This window comes from Myotis daubentonii, chromosome 8, assembly GCF_963259705.1.
Source record: "Myotis daubentonii chromosome 8, mMyoDau2.1, whole genome shotgun sequence".
NCBI lineage: Eukaryota > Metazoa > Chordata > Mammalia > Chiroptera > Vespertilionidae > Myotis > Myotis daubentonii.
In genome coordinates this window covers 25,735,518-25,757,350 of record NC_081847.1, presented here as the reverse complement: position 1 = coordinate 25,757,350, position 21,833 = coordinate 25,735,518, and the positions used below count along the sequence as shown (strand labels likewise).

Genomic DNA, 21,833 nt, shown 5'->3' with positions numbered 1-21,833 from the left:
ATGAGTTTGGAGAGGTGGCCAGGAGCCTGAGCTTGTAGGTTAAAACAAGGATTTCTACGTTTTATAAGAGCCATTAAACATTTTTGAGGAAGGCTTGTCTTTTTAAGGCATTATTGTGGCAGCTACATGGCAAAATAGGAAATAGAAGACAAATTCAGAGGCTACTATTATAGCCCAAATAAGGCACAATGGTGGCTTAAACTAAGGTAGAGAAGTGGTTAGACTTAGAAAAATGTATTGAAAATAGAGCAATTTTGTTAAGGGTTGGATGTGCATGTGAAAGAGATCAGTGAAATAAGACAAGATTTTCACCCTGAGAAACTAGCTGCCATTTACTAATGTAGGTAATACTGGGAAGGGGAGCCATTTTGGAGTTAAAAGTCACAAATTCTACTTCATATATGGTAGGTTACACATCCATATTTGCTTTATATTTCAGTGCAGTTATTGAGTAGGAACTTGGATATACAAGCTGAGTTCAGGAGATAAATCAGGACTGAATATGGAAGTGTGAGATTACTAGAGGCCCAATGCATGAAATACTTGCAAGAGTAGGCCTTCATTCCCCCAGCTGCCAGCAGGGGCTTCCCTCCCAGCCCCCGCTTCATCCGGAAGGACGTCCAGAAGGATGTCTAGTCTAATTAGCATATTACACTTTTATTATTATAGATTAACACATAGATGCTATTTGAGGTTATAGATTTGAATGAAATCACCATGAAATGAGAGTATGGAGATGAAGAGAAGCCAAAAAAAGAGAGAATGAAACTAAGATGTTTTTAAGCGCTAGTTTAGTAAATGGGACTCCTAGTGAGATTGTTCAATGCAAATGTAAGAAGAGAAGAGTAGAGGAAATCAACTGAGATGCCTTGAGCCTTCAGATGACAGTATTTAGTAAGAAGCTAGGAATATGATTCTGAAGCTCATGAGAGAAGATCGGAGTGGAAATATATAATTAACAATCATACATATATAAATGATGGTTAAACTCAAGGGCCTGGATCAGGTTCTTTCAATTTTTTAAAAAACTATATTTTATTGATTTTTTACAGAGAGGAAGGGAGAGGGATAGAGAGTTAGAAACATCAATGAAAGAGAAACATTGACCAACTGCCTCCTGCACACTCCCTACTGGGGATGTGCCCACAACCAAGGTACATGCCCTTGACCAGAATTGAACCTGGGACCCTTCAGTCCCCAGGCCGACATTCTATCCACTGAGCCAAACTGGCTAGGGCAGGTTCTTTTAAGGCAACAATGTGAAGGAAGGAATGGGACATTGGTTCCCTTGGTGTATTTGGTCAGTACAGGAGTCTGGAAAATTAATCAGAATGGTCACATATTAATTGGAATTTAAAATAATGATTACTTTTATACATACCTCAGATAATTGTGAGAATAAAATGAGATCATGTGTATGACAGTGCTTTAGAATTTGTACAGGGCTGTGTAATTATGAGCTGTTCGATACTCTTCCCTTTGGCTTAGAGTACAGAAGTTTCATGGTGGACAGTCAGGACCTGTTCCATGGACATATGGAACTCTCAGAGGGCTTGTTGGCTCAGGGAAATGTCTAACTTAACCTGCTAAGCATCACAATTTTTCTGCTTCAACCCATCTGCTATGGAAAATGAAGAGCCAACAATAATAGAGAAAGAGAAGTGAGGACACCTGATAGAGTAATAAGAAATGGAATGATTGGTACAGAGTGTCAGGTGAAGCCAGAGGTTAAGATAGATGAAAGCTCATTGAATGGGACCATGAAATCATTGATGCTATCTGCTGAGATATTAGAGTGTGCCTTGCCCAGCCTGGTGCCTGTTAGCTGGCAGAACTGTCCTGCCCTTCGTAGCCAACACTAATAGAATGGTCCCAGATATCCTTGCTTGATTTCCAGCCAAAATCCTGAACCATTTACCTCAACCCATCTCAGCCTGGTTTTCACTGCTGGAGTTGTTGGCCCTTGGAATCAATTCCTACTTAAGACCTCATATCATTCCCTCAAAACCAGTGGTCAACATGGTTGTTCTGTTATGACTCCTGGCTGAGTCCCTCAGATATTTTTTCGTGCAATTGCTGACCCAATTCTTATTTATGCTCCTTATTGATCTCTGAATTCCCTCCTTGATTACACATGGCACTCTTTTCCTTTGAATATGATGCTTCTGTTTACTCCAGGGAACCATGTTTCCAGAATAGATCCCTCTCTTGGAATTCACCTCAACAAAGCCTTGTGGTCAGTGTCCTATAAACTCATCCCATTAACAAAGGACCCCTAAAGCTACTAATGAAAAAAGTCATACACAAACCACAATATGTTGAAACAGAGAGGTTAACTGTAATGTGAAGCTGTGATAGTTAATTTTATGTCAACTTGACTAGGCCAGCTGCCCAGATATTTGGTCAAACATTATTCTGGGTGCTTCTGTGAGGGTGTCTTTGGATGGGTTAATATTTAAATCAGTAGAGTGAGTAAAGCAGATTGCCCTCCCTAATATGGTGGGCCTCATCCAGTCAGCTAAAGGCCTAAATAGAACAAAAAGGCTGACTCTCCCCAAGGCAAGAGAAAGTTCCTCTTGCCTGACAGCCTTTAAACTGGAACACTGGCTTTTTCCTTCAGATTCAAACTGAAACAAATGCTCTTCCCGGGTCTTGAGCCTGCTGGCCTTTGGACTGGAACGATACCACCATCAGCTCTCCTGGGTCTCCAACTTGCCCACTCACCCTGCAGATCTTGAGACTTGCCTGTCTCCATAATCACATGAGCCAATTCCTTATAATAAACCTCTTTGTATATACAGAGAGAAAAGAGGGGGAGAGAAATTTTATTGGCTCTGTTTCTCTGGAGAATTCTAGCTAATATAGAGGGGATGAGTGTGAGGGGCTGGAAGAGTCCGCACTAAAGCATAGTGATTATGAACTTGGACACTGCTGTTCAAATTCCAGCCATACCATATATTAGCTGTGCCCTTGGTCAGGTTGTTTAACCTAATTCTGAATGCCCTCCGCTGTTTCACCTAAATTCCAATATATTCCAGTGCCAAGCAAATGGCAGGTAAGTTAATACAGATGAAGAAACCAAGGCCCAGAGCCATTAAATGATACATATCTAGTTAGTAGTTAACAACAACAAAAATTACCCTCCATATTAAAGCAGTCACACGTCATTACTTAGAGAATGTTAAAAATCTCATCAAATTGATATATTTTCCTTAACCAATATTTCATCATGACAGACATGATGATTTAAATTACTTCATAGTTTCCTTGTCCTCATTTTACCTCTGAGATAACTGAGGTACAGAGAGGATACAGAGCTAATAATATTCCAAAAGACTTATTGAAGGAATGCTGTGATCTCTTTCAAAGAGACTTTTTGAAGTTTGCTCATTTTGGCTACTATTTCCTCCTTCCCTCTATCCCTAAATGTCACACGGTTCTTCCCTCCTATGTAACCACAGGCATGTCTCAGCATCACAGTGGTCCTCAGATGCATTCCTGTATAAAAGCCTATAATTTGATGCATTAAGGAACAGGAATGTGGAAGCACCTGGCTGCTGAGCACTCTTCTCCTTCCTTCCTATCATGAAGTTCTTAGTAAAGAACAAAGTGTTATTTAAAATTCTGGGTGTGCCATCTTATTTTTTCCCCTCAACACAACAAGCCAGAAACAGAAACAAATATTCCTGGTAGTCTTTCTACCTCTCACAAGATATGTCCCTACCTCAGAGGCTTCAGGGAACAGAGACAACCTGGGGAGTTTGTATCTAAAGCATTTATGCTTTTGATGGGTGCTATTAGGTCATTATCAATAAATGGGGTGGGGACTGGGGTAAAGGATGGAAGAACTCTAAAGAGAAAGAGGCAAACAAGCCATGTGGAAAGCAAACCAAGGAATCAAAACAATTGATCTGTTAAATTTTATATTCTTCTGCCCACGTCCTGTGCCCTCACAGTGTTGAAATATTGTCACAGGGTACCAGGCATGCTCCAAAGGAGGGCCTTGGAGAGGGGGTTTCTGAGTTGGGCTCTTTCTAAACTACTTTCAAATTGACTTTGGAGAGATCGTACGATATTTTACAAATTATATATTTTATTGTTCTTCTTCATAAAGATGTAATTATTTATTCAACTGTGAATCTTGCACCTTACCTGGGAAACACCAGCTAAATATTTTGGACCTAGAGCTATATTACTTTGGGGCATGATATACCAGAAAAAGCTTTCAGAGATTGAATTAGCATAGTGTAAATATCCATCCAGCAGAGCAGGTAATTTTCTCATTACTCATCAAATGAGTTCCTAAGCATTAGTTACTCTGCATGCTGGTTCTTTGTAGAAATAACTCACAGGCAGCTGAATCATTTCTGAGCAAATTTTTCATCACCTTCCTTCTCTGTAGGATTTAGGGCTTTATAGGCCCTGAATAACATGAATCTGCTGGTTCCCTAATGGCAAGAATGACTATGGATTTTTTTTTAAACAAGCATTCTCTCCAAGGCAAGAGAAAGACTCATTATAGTAAATATAATAAAGACTCATTATATTAAAGAATAGATTTAGGGCTATCTTGTCATCCTTAGTAGACTTATACTTATCCAATGTTTATGTTTCTCAAATTAGCCTGCTCCCTCTCCCAGAACAAGATAAAGAACCTCTCACATTTTTAACACAAGCACAGGAGGATGCAAAATGCTGCAGCCACCATGAGATAATCCTGTAAGGCCTGTAGTATTTTCTGTGATGCTTTGAATCCGCCTCTCTCCTCTTATCTGTAATTTTTAAAGATGTCAGTGTGGGGCATCAGCAGTTAAAAACTCAGAATACCGAGCCAGTTCTCCCCGGTGGCTGCCATACATCTTTTGCCTGCAGGATGAAAATACATCACTGACGTAGTTACTTTTTTTTTAATTCTGGAAAATCCCCCACCTCCTCCATTCCTTCACAAAGCTTTCAATCTGAGGGCCATAAATATGTTTTATTTCTCCCCCACTGCAGGCTTATTCCCCCCAAGCTTCCACATGTCAAAAAAGTGACAAATTTTAGGGGGAAAAATCCTGACTACAAAGGATGTTGTAGTAACATTGTATTGGCCACTTCACCCATTCCAGTTTGCTTCATAATGAAAGTAAGAACTATAACTAGAAGTTTTATTAGCCATTACGTGTCTAAGGACCTTGCAGGTTTTGTTCTTTATTGTCTAAGAATCTTAAATGTTTAATGAATATTTAAGCAAACAAATTTCAGCAGCATGCCTTATTTTAGGAATCCAGTTTTTAAAAAAAATTCAAACATTATTTGTTAATTATTATTGAAAACATTAATATTTCAAATACCCTTTGGGTCAGGGAATCTTTATGAAACAATGCCTTCTATTTATTTCAATTAAAGGCATCCTTTATTAAATTTTTATAGATCTGCTTGCTCTATCCTCCCCAACCTTTTTACAACTCTGCTTTCCTCCTTTCTTGAGATTTATTCTTATTGTCTCTCTCCCTCTCCCCCTCCCTCCTTCCCTCCCACTCTACTCCCTCTCCCTCTTATAGTGAGCAATTAAAAGGCTAAGCTTGGTTCTCAAGCCAGCAAGTGAGTGTGTGTGTGTGTGTGTGTGTGTGTGTGTGTGTGTGTGTGTGTAGAGAGAGAGAGAGAGAGAGAGAGAGAGAGAGAGAGAGAGAGAGAGTTGGGGATGGTGAAGGGAGGGGTGGAGACAAGGATTTTCCATTGCCTAAAAGAGTCCAAGTTTCAACACTGCAAGACACGACTTCTAATCACATCCTTCCCGGAAAAGTACAAGCAGTTCCTCAGCCGAGGTCCCCCACCTCCCACGCGCTTCCCAGCCCGCCCTCCCCGTGGAGAACCCCGCGGCAGCCTCCCAAACACCTGTGACTCATCCGAGAGGCTGCCACCGGGGAACCATTTGCATAACCCCCTCTCCCTAGGCGCCTAGGGCACAGCAAGGAAGGGCAGTTAGGATTATTGCTTTATGATTATTATTTTAATCTGTCATATGACCACGCAAGTAGGCTTTCTCCCCACGCCCTGTTTTGAGCATCTGGGGGTCCCCAAGCCAGGCTCGACTAGTACCCAGGTTTGAACGAACTACCAGAATTTTGTAGCGTCCCAGCGATCCTTGCACCCGCAGCCCTCAGCATTCCCCCGGAAGTCTGGACGGTTCTATTAGGCGTGTACGAGCCTCTGTAGACTATTCCTAAGAAACCTCACATTAAAACCCAGGTTCTGATTGCAAATTCAACCGAAAACAGCTTCATGTGTTTTGCCCTCCGCAAACAACTCTCAACTCTTCGTCCTTGAACTCCAGCAAACACACTTTGTTGGGGTTAACTACCCTTCCCTCCCCCTCCCCCCAACTCATTTGACATCGCCCAGCGATAACTGCTCTGACGTACTTTAAAATAACGTGCGCGAGTCTCCCTCCCTTACTGACTACATTAACACGAACTCCAAGCCCCCGATGCTGCTTTGATAACAAGAAAAAAATCACTCATAAAAATAGCAACCTACGTAGCCTGTCCATATTTGGAGCTGGTGATGGTTGACAGGAATGCCCCTTTGGACCCTCTCCCTTAGAAAAAAGAAATTGCAGTGGAAATGTTCACACCTCCGCCCTCCACCCGCCACCCCCCACCAGCCCTCGCCTTCTACTCCTCTCTGCGCCACCCCCCCCACCCCCGCCCCGCCGCCCCGCTTCTGTGACTCAACCAAAGACTCAACCCCCCACGGGAAATTTTTTATATATAATCACATATATATCGTATACATACATACATATATATCATATACACACATTACATACGCATACATAAATAGCACGTGCACAAAGAATATCAGAAAACCAGCCGCGAGATAAACGTGTTTGTCCGGAGACCGGCTGCTAAAATGGACTTATAAGAATCGTCCCATTCGGTTGTTTATAAAAGACTAAAATACAAAGGTTTGCAGTACAGCGCACGGGGAGCTGAGTCTAGCGCTGGGCACCGTGCGGCTCCCCTCCTCCCGCCCCCAGGCTCGGCCCTCCCCCAGCCCTCCCCCTAACACGCTCCCCCGCCCCTCCAGGAGGTGGCTATTAAAAGCTGCTGACGTCAAAAGGGACGGCCATCTTTGATGAGGGCAGAGCTCACGTTGCACTGAAGACGAAACCTCAGGGAGGTCAGGCGCTGTCTTTCCTTCTCTCCCAGCCTGGTGGCTCCTCCACACTTGCAACCTGCAGGGTCCGGGAGAACACCACCCTCGGGAGAAGCCAAGGTAAGGAGCCCACTCCCCAGGTCGTGGATCTGGCTGGATGGCGGCAGACCCACAGGGGTCTGTAGCTGGGCAGACCAAGTGAACTTGGGCAAATACAAGTATTTGTGCACCTAGGGTGCGGTATTCCGTTTGTGCGCGTCTGGCAAGACTCCTGCCTGGGGCTTTTTAAAGTGTTTTCTAGGTGAGCTGCTTGGGGAAGAGATGAATGGAGACACTGCTGATGGAGCGATTCGGAGGAAGCGCAAGGATACGTACTAAATAATAACTTACTCTTTTGAAACAGCAGTGGGGTCCTCTCTTCCATTTTGCGATGCAGTTTTCAGAGATGTTTAGGCTGTTGGGTTTTTTTTTTCTTCTTTTCTGTAGGCCAAAATAAACAAACCCTGTCGTTCTGACCCTATTATTATGACTGTTGATGTTAGGGCGCTATTACCCAGGGACGAATTGGGGGAAAGGCAGGGTGTGGACGCTGAGGAGGCGAAAGCAGAGAGGGGAGTTCCCGCCCCGGGCAAGCTGAGCCGCAGCAGCAGCGGCAGCAGCCTCCATGCCCTACGGACTTGATTTATGCCGCCTGCTCCTTGTCAGCTGTGGGCTGGCGGGAGGCGGGCGGGTCGTGCTGGGTGGGAGGGTTCTTCGGAGAGCTGGCGGGGGTGGGCTGCCTTGGGGACTACGGACGACCTCACTCAGTACCCTGGACAGCAACACCAAGGGACGGCTCTGGGTCCCTCGACCTTTCAGCACCGCGGACAGCGATCCGGCCTCAGTGCTGCATCTACTGCAGAGATGCCTGGCCAGGCAGCGCTAGATTCCTGGGCGGCAGGCCAAATTGCCTCTCTCAGACCTCTGTCTTACAGAGACTCCCTAATAAAGCAGACGTAGTAGGTAAAAAGAAATAAAGAAAAAATAAATCCTGCCCACAGGTACTCCTTTGCAGTCAATTACCTGCTCTCTCATTCCCTCAGTTCCTGCATAGCTTCAAAAATAAATAAATAAATAAATAAATAAATAAATAAATAAATAAATAAATAGTCCACTTATGGAAATTTTATGTGTGGCCCTGTTTCCCTTTTTTAGATATGAAATAAACACATTTTGAAAAAAAATCTTCATTTATCCAGTTAAAGATCAAGGTTTTCGTTTGTTTTTGTTTTAGCACAGAGTAGATCTGTCTATAGACTTTGGTAGGCATAAATGAGGGATACAGGAAGATGCCAATAGGATTTGCTTATAGGAGAGCTGTATCTCCATACATATTTCTATTTGACAAAAATATGGGGGTAGTTTAACTAAGCAGAATCAACTTTAAGAATGAACCCCTCATCCTTTTCCTTCTCCCCCATGCTTATACGTAGGCATGAACCCAATCACATAGCCAAAAAATACATCTCTGAGAAATATTGCAGGTCTTAGAGGATATACATTTAACCTCTTTGGCCATGGTTTCAGAGTGAGTGGACATTGGTTATCTCGGGTGATAGTTTCTGATTTTGACAACACTAAGACTGGTTTTCCTTGGGAGAATCTAACTGTGTCCTTCATGGTAATGTGAAAGGACCATAGTGTTCGACTGAAATTGTACTCTGACCTACAGATCTACTGCAGTTTCTGTTATAGCACTGCGGGGTTTTGCTGAGGCCGGTGATAAGTACTTTAACCATTGTCTACTCTGAGACTTGGAGCCTCTTAGTGAACACAAATTATCACAGGGATATTTCCAGCTGTTTTATACAGTTAAAGTGTGCATATAATGATCAGGAGCAAAATTGGACTATATGAGTAATTGTTAAATAAGAGTAATAGTATATTATGTAAGGACATTTACAACGCATTGAAGAAATGCCATTATGATCTCCTGAAAAGCTTCAAGGTCTTGGATTGTGTTTGGTTAGTTATAACTCCATTTTTTTGTATACTAGAAATGCTCAAATGCCCTGTCCACATAGAGAAGGTACTTTCTCTTGGCTATTTATTTCCTAGTGTTTTATAATTATTTTTATGAGTAACCATGTGCTTCCATGTATGTATTGATTTGTGATTATAAATGGGTGTAAAATTATTATTCAACAGTATATAACTACATGGAATCGTTTTTATAACTCTTCAGTATGCAGATGAAATAAACAACTGTGCCTTCGTGATGGGAAGAGGGGAGAGAAGGTGGGTAGGAGTTATCAGAAAGCTTCGACTTTATGCTGCATGTCCAGACAGCTCCCTGCGTAGTTGCGTCAAATGAAGAAGCCTAGTGCTGCCGGAATTACGTGCTTGGACATTAGTAATTACCGCTGGGTTTGTTTGCTAGTGGAGGACTGGAGTGCGGGGGCAGGAGGGGGTGCGGAGGTAGAAGACTGCAGTGAAGCTGGCAAAGGGCACAGATCGGGGAGGAAGTGGCGATGTGCACAATTATCGAGCTAGTTCTAGAACAGCTTACTGAGAAATTAAAGGAAAACATAATTGAAGCATCAATTTAACATTTACATTATTGATAAGATTCAGGAAAAAAAATCAAGAGATTTCTTGTTTTAAATTTTTAAAATTCTGAGCAATATGAAGAGAAGAGGCAGGGGCAGATGGACATAGGGATATGCCAGGAAACATTCACGCAGACCCTCGAATGGTACCTGCTTTTTTGTTTATTGGCATTTTCTGCACTACCACCTTAGCATTCAGAATACAGAACAATAATTTCCTTAACCTCTCCATAATAAAATCTCCCAAGAATTCACAATTTTATTTTTACTTTGTTAAACTTGTGCAACCACACATGCACAAACACAATATAAACTGCCCTTTAATTAGCTTGTCTAAAGACATTGCTAAGCTCTGAGAGTTAAGCCTGGAGTGATGGTTATCAACCAAAAGATTGATGTTTCTGCCAATAGAACCTCTTCCTGTAGCAACTGGCCTTCAGCAGAACATTAGGTTTTGATGATTAGTAGAAATGAGAGATAATTTGAGAAATAAGTTGAGAGAGATGAAGGATAAAATAGATAAATCTCATTTTTGGATGATGTACTATGAATGAACTATTTTTCTGACATCATGGAACTGCTTTGCAATGCTATAAAGATAAGAAAATTGGTGATTACAGCCTCTGTGCTAGATACGTTTCTGCAATGTCATCCCTTGTCAGCAGGGACCAACCTGATAGGAAGCTATTGATCACTCAGTGAGCACCAGATACATAAATGAACCCCCTGGAGGATATAAAGTCTCATGTTTATATGGACAGCTGACTACTATGATGTGAGAAAGGAGGCAGGACTTAAGCTGGCTTTTGGAAACTAAAGAGAGGAGGGGGAGGTCTGTTAAGTAAAAGTTACATCATAGACAGAGCTAAAGTTAGGCAAGCCCAAGTTATGGTCAGCAAACCCTAAAAATGCCCATCCATTTGGGTGGAGTGTGAAGCTTGTGTAGGGGAATATGCTGGAATGAAAAGCTGGAGCCTTCTGTGGAAGGCCTTGAATGCCAAGCTCAGGACTTGGTACTTTATCCTCTAAAGTTGATTCCTGAGCAGAAGCTGATGTAACAAAGTAATCAGCTCTTTTTTAATATCTAGGAGTTGTTACTGAGAGAGTGGATTAACTTGGCATTCTTCCAGAAATAGAGGGAAGCAATCATAAGGGATAATTAATTTTAAAAAATAATCGGTCCTCATTTAGGCATCTTTTAGGATCATTCTTCAGGATATGCAGATAGACTTATATGTCCTTCCCAGAAGTTAATTATAAGTTTCAATTTTCCATTACTAACTAAAACAAATTATTCAAGATGAGCACCTACCAAAGAGACTGAAAAGCAGGTCAGGAATCTAGTGATAAGGGGTACCCAGAAGGTGCACTTGAATAATAATTATGCATAACACTTTTTTGTACCTTCTGAGTATGCTACACTGACTGGATGGATAAAAAATATATACCAGTTTTCCTGTGTATGTTTCAGGCATCATGATACATAGAAACAGCCCCAAGTGGCTAAAACTGGAAAAAAATTAGATACTATAGTAAAATTTGGGAATACAGAGGTGAAATGAGCATTTATACTATTTCTTTTCCTACCATCCTTGCTGACATTGTCTGATTACCCTTTCTTAAGGGCTAGCTTGAGGTCTGAACCGTACCCATTTCCCTTTTAATCTTTTACTCTCACAGCAGAGCTTCAGAATTCCAAATGTTGATGGAACTGCTGAGCCAAAATAGTCAATGACTTTGTGTAGAGGAAGAAATGGCAATTGCAGACATAAATCTTGTTCCTATTTCAATTCTGGCTCTCAAGTGTCAAGGGACTATACTCATCTGTTCTTTACCAAAATGCTTGCAGAAAAGACATCCTTAGGATAACGTTGTGATTTTCAAGTGACTCCCTGGGGGAAATCTGGAGGTAGTGACCTTTGATGCTTTATAGGAGGTCACACTGTTGGTGTTACACTGAGTGCAGAGAGCTTTTCAAATCTAGTTAAGAGGGAGGGAGGAGATGTGGCATAGCAATGAGGAAACTAGGACATGAAGAGTAGACAAAGAGGTGTGTGTGTTGTTGTTTTTTTAATTAGTCCTACAGGAGGAAAGAGACTTAAGAGAAATTTCCAGAGATTCCCCAACTTCACTTTGAACTCTTCAAAATTGCTGTTATTACTGTAATGATTGTAGCAGCTCATTTCTACATCATTTTTTCCTCAGGGATCTCATAGCACTTCACTCAATATAAAAGACAAAGCAGTTTCTGATATCTAAATGAATGATGCCAACTATAGTTGTATGTGTTTATATATAATATCAGATAACATTTAGTAAGCCATAAATCTGATTTAGAAGGACAGATATATCTAAAGCAGTGACTAATCAGAGTAGGCCTGTGGGGGAGAAGAGCGAGCCCTAATTCTGAAAGCTTTTACCTATACTAGCTCACTGAATCTCATAACAACCTTGTAGTCAGGGTACTGTTATTATTTTTATTTTACAGATAGGGAAGCTGAGGCAGAGAAAGGCTATGCAGAGCCTTATCACAGAGTGGAGCCAGGATTTAAATGCAACCACTCTGACTCCAGAGACTAAGCTTATAACTACATACTGTGCTACCTCTTGCATCATTCACATTTTTCAGTTTGGTAAAAGGAGACACAGAGAATGGACGTGATTTTTTTTTTTTTTTTTTTTGCAGCATCTTTTCTCCCTCAATTGGGAAGCAGGGTGTGATGGCAAAGGATGCTGATCAAGAGTCAGGAGACCTGGTTCTAGTGCTGAAACAACTGCTTGTAATTTCCTGTTTGGGAATTACACCATCTTTAAATAAGCCACTCAACCACTGTTGAACTCAGTTTCTTCATCTGTGGAATGGCAGAACTGGACTAATGGTTTCTAGTCTTCCTACCATTCAGAAGTCAGGGAAATCAGTGCTGAAAACGGATAAGCCTAGGTCCGGTGCCCTGATGGTCTCATCTGGCACTGCCTTAGTACTGCTTTCGGAACTGACCAGACTCCAGACTCCCTCCCCCAACATAATATTAATTACACCCACAGCCTCTCTCTTACTCAAAGTCTCTCTCTCTCTCTCTCTCTCTCTCTCTCTCTCTCTCTCTCCTCTCTCTCTCTCTCTCCCCCCCCCCCCCAATAATTGCTTTGCCATCATCTCTCCGGAGTCTTCTTTCTGGTCGAGCCTAAGAAGTCCTGTCTTTTCGCCCATAGCCCTGCCCTGAGTCATCGGGGCTTTGGGGATCTCCCACCCGTCTCAATCAGATTCATTGCTGTCTGGCACAGACTTTTCTCTACAAGTTTCCTAAACATTGTATCATTCTTTTTTTCAACTAATTAACTCTTTTTTTATTCCTTTCTGTACCCCCTTTGATTATCTCCTATAGCCACTTTAAGTCTGAATTAAAGTAATTTACTAGCTGCTATTTCCTCACTCCTTTTCCTTCCTCTGTCACTTTAGAAAAGAGAAAAACAGAAGCTTTTATAGAATCTGTGAGCCCCTACATACTTAAAAAGTAACATTTCCATATGACCTGAATTACATGATATTAGTAGCCAGCTCAAAAACTAATCAAATCTGGAGAATGAGGGTGTGTTGCAAAATAACATTTCAAAACAGCTTTAAGCACAAAGGATGAGGAGAGGAGAAAGTTGTAAAGCCTAGGAGTTTTAAAGGTCAGAGGCTAGCAACCGGCAGTATGATATTAATTAGATTCATTGTCCTACGTAAATTAATTCACATGTTTCCAAAAAGCCATGTTCTTGTTGCTACAGCTCCATTTCTACTGCAGATGTCAGCATCTTTTCCAGAGTATGGTTTGATGTTACCAGAGGAGATCCTAGCTGATTTTCTTCCTGCTGACTCATAGAGGTTGGCGTCACTAGTGACGAACTGATAAGAACAAATCTGTATGCCCAAAAAGGGATGGGAGAAAATCCTGTTTTAAGGACATTCCTGTAATGTTTCCTTTTAAATGTTTTAACAACCATTCAGAGGCACTCAAAGTGCATTCCCATGTCTGCACCAAATTGATGCTGAGTGACAGCTGCACTAAGGTTTACGGATTGTTTTCTTTGGTCTGGAAAAAATACATTCGATCCTCTTAGGTAATAAAAGTTGAATTCTGATCCATTGAAGGAGAAACTTACAACAATTCACTGATCTTCACTTCTGTGTTTGGGTTTTGTTGTTGAACTGATTTTGTTTCTAGACAAAGTTGCCTATTTCCCGTATCTTAAATGGAGAGTTTGCACTTTTTGCTGACTCACCTCACCTTGTCCTCCAGGATGGCCCATTTTATACTTGAAGAATAAGCTTATTTTCCTGCTAAAATGGTAGGTTCTAGCAAATGACCATCTGGTCTCAGCCTCCCCATCACTTCCTATATCCAAACTAGTCACACATTTTGAACTTGGGAGATGATTTTTCATGCCTGTAGGCTTGGATTAGTGCTTCTGTCCTTTACTGATGACAGCATGTAAGAAAAAGAGTCTCGTACGTGCCCCCCTGAGACCAGAGTCACCCTGCTTTCCCAACACATCAATCTCCAACTTTTTCCCCAAAAAATATCCAGTGCCTCTTTGCCTAGGAGAGAAAAATAAACCTAGTTGATATGCTAAGTCAGTCCCATTTATCTTTTTTAAACTACATATATTTAACAGTTCCTTTATAGATCCATTTAGCCTTAAGAAAAAGCTATCACCAAGTGAACATTGAATTCTGCATTTCTTTTTCCCGGTTCTTCTCTTAAACCAAGTCTAAAACCACTGGTCAGTTATTCTGCACCCTACTTTCTTGGCTTAGAATGAAGATATTACTTATAACCATAAGAAAGAAAGTAATCAACTTATTGAATGTCTATGGTACGCGCTACTAGGCCCTTCACATACATTATCTCATTTAATTTTTATGGCAACCTTAAAAGAGTTTGGAATTCTTGTCTTTCCAACTACAACATCCATGTTGTTCCCCACTACCCCATGAGTTTTTCAGTGAGGTGTGCACAATCCATTGAGATTTTCTAATAGAAAGCATACCCCTAGCATGTAGAACACGAGATGGCAAAATCCAAAGAACTCGGTCCTCTGGGCTGAAAAGTCAGGTCAGATATGATAGTATGAGTGACTCAGTATCCAGACAAGCTCATTGAGCCCTAGATTGAGAGTCAGATGAGTGAATACTTAGCTCATCTCTGCCACTTCAACAGGATCACCCTAACCTGAACCAAGTCTCAGTTTTCACATCTGTAAAAAAGAAAGTAGCTGTCACGCATATGTCACTTGGTTGTCATGAGACCTAAATGAGCTGATGCTAGTGAAGTACTGTTACCTGCCCCATTCTGGGAGAGAGGAAAGGACCGTTGCTATCATGTGTCATTATCTGCCATTTGCCAGATTTCCAATGTTCCTCATTACAGGTTACGTGGGGGCTCGATGCTTCATTTTCTGATATTGACTTTGCTTTAAGAAACAACAAGTCTTGGAATCACATTACTTTTTTAGCTTGAGCAGCATGCATGATAAAATGGGAAAATGTGTTAATAGTCTCTGATTTTTCTATTTGAGGAAGGATTTTTAAAATGCCTTTGAATAGTATCTCTGGGAATGGCCTCATAGTTCTCAGGATAACATTTGGAGACCAAAGAGGCTTGGTTATTGTTCAACTAAACACTAGCCTCCTTTTGCTCAATGCCTTGGGTTTTTAAGGCCCTCGAGTAGTTAAGAGATGATATGCAAAATTTCCTGCTATTCTTTAGCTTAAGAAAAATAAATTTGCCATAAGCTATTTAGTGAAGCATTATTAAAGCTGCATCTGTTAGCTTCATTTTGTATTCAGCTTTGTGTTAAGGTTTGTGGGGGAGGGTTGGGTTCCTTATTAAATATTGTGTATGCACATGCGTGTTCTTGTACCTGCATGCAATATGTAGACAGAGAGGAGCAAACACAGACTTTCTCACAGTCAGTCTCCTACATGTATCATGTCATTCAGAGCCTTTAGCTTTATTTATATAAATATAAAATATAAAACCTGCATCGGCTAGCTATATGAACTGGAAAATGTACACTCCTAAGCCACATTTACAGAATGATTTCACTTCATAGTTGGAAAAGAATTCTGAAGCAAACAGAAAAGAATTCTGTTTGCAGCAGTGACCTAAAATTCTGTTTTGGGGACATTTCATGCAAATCCAGGCCTACAAGACAAGAGAGCACTTTTGAGCATCGGCCATGTGCTAGTTATTATATTACTGTCTATTGTGGCTAGTGTTATATTTAATTTCTACAGCAACCTCCTAAGTGGTGACTGTTATTTTCCACACTTGACTAGAGAGGATACTACTTGGTCAAGGTTCTACCAAAGATTCCAAGGAGATAATCACCACCGCTACTCCCTCCTTGAACCTACTGATACATAGACGCGGTAAGTGATAAAAAGAAGAAAAAAATCAGGCTTTTTGTTAAAGCCTGATTGGGAAAAAAAAGGTTGGAACCAGCAGCCAGAATCAGCCTGCTCTTCCTACTCCTAATCCTACTTCATACCTAGACATTGGGATTCACCAAAGGAGAAAGGGCTACAGAGATATATTCAGTAAGACAGAAGAGCTAGAGCACCTTAGGTCAGGGGTGGGCAAACTTTTTGTGAGTTCGTGCCAAAACCAGCAAAATCTCTGACTCAAAATTCTTCTGCGTGCCAACCCTAATTTTTTGAGAACATGTTATGCCTACTTGATATCTCTTAAGGTGTACGTATGTGAAGAACCTTGAAGAAATAATAAAATTCATTCGAGCAACAAAAACACAGTATATGATGATGAAAAAGACATTTATTTTTTAGAGTATACATATACACTAATAGTCCGACAGAAAACTTTATGACTCCGTTTGACATTATCAGTGGGACTTTTGCTGCTGCATCACTGATGACAGAGATTTTACATCAGGTTTATATTTCGTGACCTTCAGAGATATGCACGAGCTACTACTTTCATCTGTCAGGCTACTTCTATTATGAGACTTAACAAAATTCATCACTGAGAACAAAGATTCACAAGTGTATGTGGATGAAACCAAAACACTGGTCGGATGTAGGAAGGCAGGGAGAGTTAAGGCAGAGGCATAGAAATTGCTCTTCCCCTCTCTCGTCAATCCATGTCTATGGTCTTTAAGATAACTTGTTATGTAAAATTATTTATTTATCTAAGATGCACCTACACTGAATTTATCTGAAACATAAAAAAGTCGATATTAAGAAAAAAAATTGTAAATGGAAGATTATAAGAGAGGGTTTTGCATGCCAGCAAAAGTTACTGGCGTGCCATGTTTGGCATGTGTGCCAGGGGTTTCCCACCCCTGCCCTAGGTCCTGCTTCCTTCCTCCACCATCTTTCCTAAGGTGCAGAACCTGCCTCCCAAGGTGTGTGGCTTGGAGGAGCAGGAAAGGTTAGCTTGCTGTGGGCACACAGATCTTAGAGAAAAAGCCAAGTGGAGGGCCGAGCTATGCTTGCTTACTACCTATTTCCCATCTCACAGAGCACTTCCATTGGGGGTGGGAGGGCCAAATAAAGGAAGGGGTGTAGGGGATGGGGGAAGCTATCTTCCCAATACTGGTCTTCCCAAAGAGTGGGGGTCCCCATCCTAAGGGACAACGTGGAAATTGATGAGTCTTTGAGAGGGAGAAAATGGTTCCTTATCTTTCACACAGCTAATAAGAGAGAGAACTTGAGTTTGAATTTAAGATCCCAAGTGCCATGCTACTGACCCTCCACAGGCAGTGATGCATTCTTCTAGTCCACACTGTCAAACTGGGGCCTTTGGAACAGCAGCGTCAGCATCACCCAAGAGTTTGTGAGAAAGACACTTCTCAGTCCCCACTCCACACCTATTGAGTCTGAAACTACAGGTGGGGCCAGGTTATTCTGTTTTCATCACCTCCAGGGGATTTTGGTGTGGGCTCAAGTTCGAGAGCCAGTGTCCTAGAGATTTTAGCTGTTCCTTCAAGTGTTCACATTGATCTTGAACTGGATCTGATGAGGACGTGTGGCGTTTCCACTGTTCTCTGCCTTGCAAAAGCTGTGACTAGGTTCTTGGAGAGAGAAAAGCTGTCCTGGGCCACTGCATAGAGTTTCCACTCACCTTTCTAGACTTAGTAATAAAGATGCTATTGTTTATCAGAATGAGATTGAAGGATGAGGAAGGTGAGAGTCCACTGAATAAGGATGGGGTCTTGGGAGGGGAACAGAGGACTCCTTTGTTATGCCTTTTCCCCCTGCAACAATAAATAGGGCTCCCAGAATTCCCCCCACCCAAAACCCTACCAAAATTTAAAATCTCACCAGAGGATACAATAGCCCCTTCCTTCTGTCTAAAGTCCCAGCTTGCAGCCTCTGAAGGGTACCCACTGTACAAAGGATAAAGCAGCTTCCATTGCTTCTCCTCTGGGCCCCTCAGTAAATGCCTCAGTGGCAAGGAAGCAGCCTGGCCCTTTTCCATGCATCCCTCCATTTTCTTGTTTCTTCCCTGGATCAGAGCTCCAACTGACCTCGGGAAAAGGATCTTCACATCACCCTCCTTTTCTGCCCTCCTCTCATGTACTAGTAGAACCATAGATTTGGGTTGCTTGGACAGACCTTGTTAATGGAATTTTAAAAAAATGACAAATAGCCCTAGCCGGTTGGCTCAGTGGATAGAGTGTTGGCCAGTGGACTGAAGGTCCCAGGTTCGATTCTAGTCAAGGGGGCACACAAGCTCTCTCCCCAGCCCTAGTTGAGACTTGTGTGGGAGGCAACCAATAGATGTGTCTCTCTCACATCAATGTTTCTCTCTCTCTGTCTCTCCCCTTCCACTTTCTAAATAAATAAATAAATAAATAAATAACAGATAACTAGACACAGAGATAAATTACTTGCTAAACTTGCAAGGTGAGCATTGCAGCCAGGGCTGCTGACTCACAGTTCAGTGCTCTCCCACTGCCCTGTGCTGCCTTGCCATTTCTGCCTCCATCTCTTCCAAATTTTCTCTCCAGCACAGTGTCACACTCCAATCGGGAAACCTCTCAGGCTATTGTTATCCTCAGAGACCTTTGGCCTCAAATGGTGACACACCATCTATAAAAGTGGGGTATGAACATTCCTATAATTCTGCACTGCCAGGCAGAGCTCCCTGAAAAAGTTAGCTATGTTTCTTATATCTATTTGGATTTTGCTCATGACAGAAATAAAAATATAAATTGTTCTGGCAAAACTGGAGATCAATTGGCTAAAAAAATCAGAATAAATATTGAACAGTCAAACCATTGGGAGGACAAAGAGGTAGCTAGAATTCAGAAACAACTCAAGCCCAGTGTTTAAATACTGCCGATGCATTGTCTCTGCACCTGTCTCTTTTTCTTTCATTACACAGACTTCACTTCTCTGGCTAAAAAGCCAGTTACTCCCTGCATACACCAGAAACATGAACACCCAATTTGTACTTCCAACACGTCCACTATGGAAAAAGGACTGCCATTTGTTGTCTATATCCCATGCTCAAAATCTCAGAGAAGGGCTCTGATTGGTCCAGCTGGGCTTGCTGCCCAGCTTACACCAATCAATTGTGGGCACGGCGTGTCATGGAAGAGTATATTTACATGCTGGAACCACACAATTCAATTGGGGGAAGAATCAGTTTCAAAACAGATGTAATAAGTCATCCTCCCTTCTCTGCTTCAAAAGCTTGGGATGGATAACAAACCATAGGTGAAATACCTGCTTCTTTAGAAGAAGAAACTCGCTTGACCTAAAGAACATAGAGTAACTTAACTGAAGTGAAGGATGGCTCTTTCACATCTTTCTGGGCTCAGACTTTCCTGATTTTGTAGGATGTTCTCTCCTCAGTATAATTCATTTATTCATCAAATATGTATTGTCCTCTACCAGATGTTAGGCACTGTCGTAAGCAATGGGAATAAGCAGAGAACAACTGATCAAGCCCTGAGGTCACAAAGCTTACATTTTAGTGGAGAGTGACAGACAGTACTGTCAATAAAATAATATAGGACAGAGGGGATAAGTAATGACCTCAAGAGGGTAGAGTGCTGACTTAGAGAGGGTCCTGGGAGAAGGCCTTTCTGAGAAGTGGCATTTAAGCAGAGACCAAATCACCTGAAGGCCCAGTGATTTTGATTTCTCACTCACTCTGCACCTTTATTAGAACCTTGGCACTTGATTCTATCGTGTATCAGCAAGAAACATAAATTGGACCTTGGTCTAAATAATACAGGTATGATTTCCCATTATCTTCTCATTTTTCTCTCAGATTTCAAAACCTGGAGCACTTATAGCTTCAGGGTACAGTAAGAGAAAGTGACTCTATGAAACCCAAACAGCCCACAGTGGCAGAAATTGAGGATTATGGTCCTCTGGTCCAAGTTTTTCCTCCTTTGGCTCACTTTGCCTCTTAGCGTGACCTTGCTAAATGCACGGATATCCTGATGAGCTGGGCACTTATGGCCTCTTTAGGCTGATGAACTCAAAAATGAGAGCCAAACCAAGGATATTGATACAGGATAGTTAACTAAGTGGTGAAGTTCCCTTTAAGGCTATAATTCTTCCTTCTATCTAGTTCCTACTATAGCTATTAGGCTGTGTTCCATGTGGGCTTCATAAGGACATACTGGTATGTGGCCCAGTGGGGGGAAATATGAGTGTACCAGTAAGTCCTTGCCTCAGCCAACCATAATATTCAATTTGCTACAGATTTCCTTGGACACAATAAGGGGTGGGAAAAGGAGTGAAGTAAGAAGAGGGAATAAAAGGAGAGCCTCTCACCTCTGCATTCATTGACTGGAGTTCCTCTTTCCATCAATCACCAAAAAGACCCAGGAGAAAGCCAAGTCATTTTTGATCCAATGAGGAGGTAAACATGAAGAGTTGGCATCTGATTGAATGACAAGCTGCAGGAAGGCACACAGACCCTAAAAGAGGAAGTGGGCACAAAGAAGCTGTTAGGTTACAAGATATTTTTTCTAGACCAGAAAATTCAGGTTCAAGGCCATGTTCTCATTCTACTTGCTCTAGTCCCTTCTTTCTCTAGCATTTTGTGAGTCTGGTTTTTCTTTCTTTTGTTTTGAGCTTGTTTTTAACATTGGTTTCCTGAATAATGCTTTTGTGTATTATTAAATTAGAAGTAAGTCTCACATGAGTTCTCCTTTATGTTTTTTTTTTTGTTTTCCTCCTAGATCTACTCACAGCCCTGACCAAATAGATCAGAGTTGGCCTCTGGGTGGAGCAGGCAAGGACCCCTTGATCATAATTGAGGTGCCTCTTTTGGATGCAACAAGCTGGTGACTTAAAAAAAAAAAGTCTTATATACAGAGACTGAATTTTTATCAGATCACTTACCAAACAATCAGGTACAACCAGAATCAGATACAACTAGAAGTTTCCTGGGTTATTTTGCCACAAATTTTTCCTACAGTTGTCTTCATAAGTTATGTTAATATTTTGAGAGACAGAATTGGGCAAATAGGCACTAAAATAAATCAACCAAGTTTAAAATATTTTTATCTGAATATAGTTAGCTTTTTGCTTTTTCCAATGGATCCTACTGGCAGTTTGGTAAAGCCTATAGGTCTCTTTTCATAGTGATATTTTTAATGTATAAAGTAAAATACATCACTTGTTATACAACAAAAAAAACTGCATCCAGATTTCCTAGCTATTACCCTAAAACTTAGTGGCTTGAATAGCTACCATTCAATTTCTTATTGCTACTGGTTCTATGAATTCAGTAGGTGGTTCTTCAGTCAGTTGATAGGTTGGCTGGGGTCTTCTTGGTCCATGAATGGAGATTGGTGCTGGCTTTTGGCTAGGGTGACAGGAGTGATTAGACCGCATGTCTCTCATCATCCAAGAACAGCAAGAGAGGGCACTCTCCAATGTGTAAGCACTTTCAAGTCTATTTAGGTCACATTTGCTATTGTCTCATTGGCCAAAGTAAGTCACATGGCCAAGCACATAGTCAGTGTGGGAGGGGCCACCCAAGATTTTGAATACCGAGAGAGGAATTATTAGGGCCATTTTTGCAAAAAAAAAAAAAAAAAGAGAGAAAAGAAATCTACCACAGCCCC

General features: G+C 41.5%; 1 protein-coding gene across 3 annotated transcripts in view; it reads left to right on the top strand.

Annotated features, from left to right (window-relative positions):
• Positions 1-7,115: 7,115 nt before the first annotated feature.
• SNAP25 (synaptosome associated protein 25) overlaps positions 7,116-21,833 on the top strand; it is an 85,310-nt gene continuing 70,592 nt past the window's right edge. The window contains exons 1-2 of one of the 3 annotated variants that reach the window (XM_059705561.1): positions 7,118-7,263; positions 16,057-16,149. The gene's annotated coding sequence lies outside the window, so the exon portion shown is untranslated. Of the gene's footprint in view, positions 7,264-16,056; positions 16,150-21,833 lie in introns of all 3 variants that reach the window. The other 2 variants (XM_059705560.1, XM_059705559.1) reach the window with 2 other exon arrangements.